Genomic DNA, 4,606 nt, shown 5'->3' on the forward strand with positions numbered 1-4,606 from the left:
CTTGTGTCCTTTTTGCTTTCTTTCTTCTTTCTTTCTTTCTTTCTTTCTTTCTTTCTTTCTTTCTTTCTTTCTTTTCTTTCTTTTCTTTCTTTCTTTCTTTCTTTCTTTCTTTCTTTCTTTCTTTCCTTCTTTCTTTCTTTCTTTCTTTCTTTCTTTCCTTCTATCTTTTTTTCTTTCTTTCTTGAAGTAAAACAAGAGAATGAACTGTTTTTAAGCAGGTGAAGTAATAAAGAACCATGACTGATGGAAAGAAAAAGCTTGCGCTCGACCAATAGAACCAATAGAAATGTAACAAGAGAGAACTGCTAAAAGAATCTGCCATATTTCTTTTCCTTGCGACACTTGTTTTCGGGAATGGCTAAAAACGCCATGAGTCCAGTCCTATCGGGTTCTGGGAGAGAGAGAGAGAGAGAGAGAGAGAGAGAGAGAGAGAGAGAGAGAGAGAGAGAGAGAGAGAGAGAGAGAGGGTGAGGTCGGCTGGTGCTGATCCAGTTTGACTGGAAACACGTTGCTGCTTCATAACTGAAGGTCTCCTCCACTGCCATGCCAGTCACACGTGTGTGTCGATACTGTATATCCATCACACACTCTCCCTGTGTGTATAACTATACAGTATCCATAATACACTCCCAGTGTGTATAACTGTACAGTATCCATCATACACTCCCAGTGTGTATAACTATACAGTATATCCATAATACACTCCCAGTGTGTATAACTGTACAGTATCCATCACACACTCTCCCTGTGTGTATAACTGTGTACAGTATCCATCATACACTCCTTGTGTGTATAACTGTGTACAGTATCCATCATACACTCCCTGTGTGTATAACTGTATACAGTATATCCATAATACACTCCTTGTGTGTATAACTGTGTACAGTATCCATAATACACTCCCTGTGTGTATAACTATACAGTATATCCATCACACACTCTCCCAGTGTGTATAACTGTGTACAGTATCCATCATACTCTCCCAGTGTGTATAAATGTATACAGTATCCATAATACACTCTCCCAGTGTGTATAACTATACAGTATCCATAATACACTCTCCCTCTGTGTATTATACAATATCTGTCATCATCCTTTATTTTCCTCTTCGGGTTCGCTTACATTACTCTGTGGCGTGTGCTCTGCTCTGCACCCAGTGCCAAACCTCCAGTCTCACCCAGGGAGGCCCCGAGCTTCTCAGGGGCCCCCAAGCTTCCCAGGGGCCCAGAGCTTCCCAAGGGCCCGAGCTTCCCCAGGGGGCCCAGAGCTTCCCAAGGGCCCGAGCTTCCCCAGGGGGCCCGAGCTTCCCCAGGGGCCCGAGCTTCCCAGGGGCCCGAGCTTCCCAAGGGCCCGAGCTTCCCCAGGGGGCCCAAGCTTCCCCAGGGGCCCGAGCTTCCCAGGGGGCCCAAGCTTCCCCAGGGGGCCCAAGCTTCCCCAGGGGGCCCGAGCTTCCCAGGGGCCCGAGCTTCCCCAGGGGGCCCAAGCTTCCCCAGGGGCCCGAGCTTCCCCAGGGGGCCCAAGCTTCCCCAGGGGCCCGAGCTTCCCAGGGCCCCCAAGCTTCCTAGAGGCCCCCAAGCTTCCTAGAGGCCCCCAAGCTTCCTAGAGGACCAGAGATTCCTAAAGGCCCCAGAGCTTCCTAGAGGCCCCCAAGCGAAGTGTAGAGTGAAAACGAGGAGGCAGCGCTTCTATTCTACAGTGGGGGAGACGTCACATGAATGTTAGGGGGCAGCGCTTCTATTCTACAGTGGGGGAGATATCACATGAATGTTTTAAAAAAAAATCTATTTCAAGGTTGTGTTTTTTCAGGAGACGGATAACATTGCAAGGGGGGAAAAAAATTTAAAATATTTTTTTTATTTTTTTTTGAGGACTCTCTGTAAATGAACTTGAGTTGAAATCTCCAGACGTGTGTTTCCCCTGTGTTCTCTCTTCCTGAGTCACCAACTCCTTGGCTCAGCATCCAGTCTGTCTTATCCCCACGTTCACTAGTTCAAGGTCATCTCGGCGGGATCTGGTTTGTGTCTAGAGCGCTTCAAGGCTGAGGGAGCTGATCTCCAGACAGCAGACAGTGGGATGAACCGTAACAGCTGCTCTTCACACACTGATGAGTGTCGAGGAACCTTTCTTACAGACTCCAGTCATTGTTGCTGTGATGCAATAGTCCTTTTTGGGGAGATCATCAGGCCTCCGTGTTCTCAAAGCCTCTCAAAGTGGGAGTACTGATCTAGAGTCAGTTTTGGATAAGGTCACGAAGTGTTCCCTGGCCACACTGACCCCAGATCAGCACTCTTACGCTGGGGGCAGCTTTTTGAAATCAGGGCCCAGGGCTTTGGTTCCGCTCAGGGTCATTGACGGCCATTTCTGTTGCTAAGCCAGTGAACTGAGTGCATAGCAACGCAAAATGTTTGGACAAATGAATGGGATTCAGCTGATAGTCAAACGCACTTTTATTGATTTATTGAGGCGTCTGTTGATCCTCCTATAGTGCCGCGATCATGAGTGCGGCACGTGGGTTGACCCTGAGCTGACCTTTGACCTAGCTTTGACCTTGCAGTGACTCCTGTGATGCAGCGGTAGGGTTGTGTGCTAAACCACTCCAGTGCCTTCTGGTGTCCTGTTCTAAAGTGTGGGATAATAAAGTGCATTCCTGACTAACTCACGAGACAAGGTGTTATTAGTGTGAATCTCTCTCTCTCTCTCTCTCTTCCCCTCTCTCTCCCTCTCTATTTCTCTATTTATATCCCCCCCCCTCTTTTCTATTATATATCCCCCTCTCTCTTTCTCTATCTCTCTATATAACCCCCTCTCTCTCTCTATCTATACCCCCCCCCACTCTCTCTCTCTCTCTTTCTATACCCCCCTCTCTCTATTTATATCCCCCTCTCTCTTTCTCTATCTCTCTACCTATATACCCCCCCCCTCTCTCTCTCTCTCTTTCTATTTATACCCCCCCCTCTCTCTCTTTCTCTATCTCTACCTATATACCCCCCCCCTCTCTCTCTCTATTTATAACCCCCCCCTCTCTCTTTCTCTCTATCTCTCTACCTATATACCCCCCCCCACTCTCTCTCTTTCTTACCCCCCTCTCTCTATTTATACCCCCTCTCTCTCTTTCTCTATCTCTCTACCATATACCCCCTCTCTCTCTATCTATACCCCCCTCCTCTCTATTTAATACCCCCCCCTCTCTTTCTCTATATCTGTTATCTTATACCCCCCTCTATCTATCTATACCCCCCCCCCCTCTCTCTCTATTTATACCCCCTCTATCTATACCCCCCCCCCCCCCCACTCTCTCTTTCTCTCTTTCTATCTATATCTCCCTCTCTCTGCTCCCTGGCCAGGTGGGTGTGGGTTCATGTTAGCTCACTCTCTCTGGAATGATCTGTGTGTGTGTGTGTGTGTGTGTGTGTGTGTGTGTGTGTGTGTGTGTGTGTGTGTGTATGTGTGTGTGTGTGTGTGTGTGTGTGTGTGTGTGTGTGTGTGTGTGTGTGTGTGTGTGTGTGTGTGTGTGTGTGTGTGTGTGTGCGTGCGCGCGCGCGCGTGTGTGTGTATTGTTTGTGCACATAAGCACCTTCACCAAAAAACAATGCTGGTGCATTTTTATATAGTGCTTTTATACAAAGCGCTTTACAATTTGTTCCTCACATTTTACACGTTCACATTCACACACCGACGGTGGAGGCGACCATGCAAGGTGACAACCTGCTCACATGCGGACTACTGGTGTGGTTCTCCAGCTGCACCAGGGCAGAGAAGGAGGCCCTCCACAGAGTGGTCAAGGCTGCGAGGAGGATCACTGGAGCTGGCCTCCCAGATATCTCCACAGTCTTCACCTCCCGCTGCCTACGCCGTGTGAATAACATCCTACAGGACAAGTACCACGCAGCACACCGTCTTTTCCAAACTGCTGCCCTCTGGTCGAAGGTAACAGATCCACCCAGTCCGGTACTAGCAGACTGACCAACAAGCCTCTACACGGGCTGTCATGCTGCTCAACGATCACTTGCACGCCCCGCACCCCCCTGCACCCCCGGTGGACATAACTCTCACTTCTACATTACAACAGTAACTGCACTATACCTTCCATCCATGCAAGCCCCCCCCCATCCATTAACTCAACTGGACTGTCACTGTACTATTTATTTGCACTAGCACTATTGCACTTGGGACATTGATTGATATTATATTATTGATTATTATTTTTGTATATGCTATATATTCAGTATGTTTGTATGCCAGTGTGATGCTCTAAATCAATTTCGTTTACCAACAATGACAATAACGATTCTATTCTATTCTATTCTCATCGGGAGCATTAGGGGTTAAGTGTCTTGCTCCAGGACACTTCGCCCAGGAGGAGCGGGAATCGAACTGGGAACCTCTGGATTTCCAGATGACTGCTCTAGCTCCTGAGCCACTGTCGCCCCACATAATCTGAAGCACATCCAAACCTCTAAACAGTTTTGCACACATTAATTTAGTTTGACAGTATCCTAACTATAAACGGAGCAATCTCTGTGCATGTCTGTGAAGCGCATATCTCGAAAACCGTTAATCTGATGCAAACTTCAAGCTCGGCGGGTCTATTGTCTATTGGTCACTC

This window comes from Notolepis coatsorum, assembly GCF_963971535.1.
Source record: "Notolepis coatsorum genome assembly, chromosome: 17".
Classification (NCBI taxonomy): Eukaryota; Metazoa; Chordata; class Actinopteri; order Aulopiformes; family Paralepididae; genus Notolepis; species Notolepis coatsorum.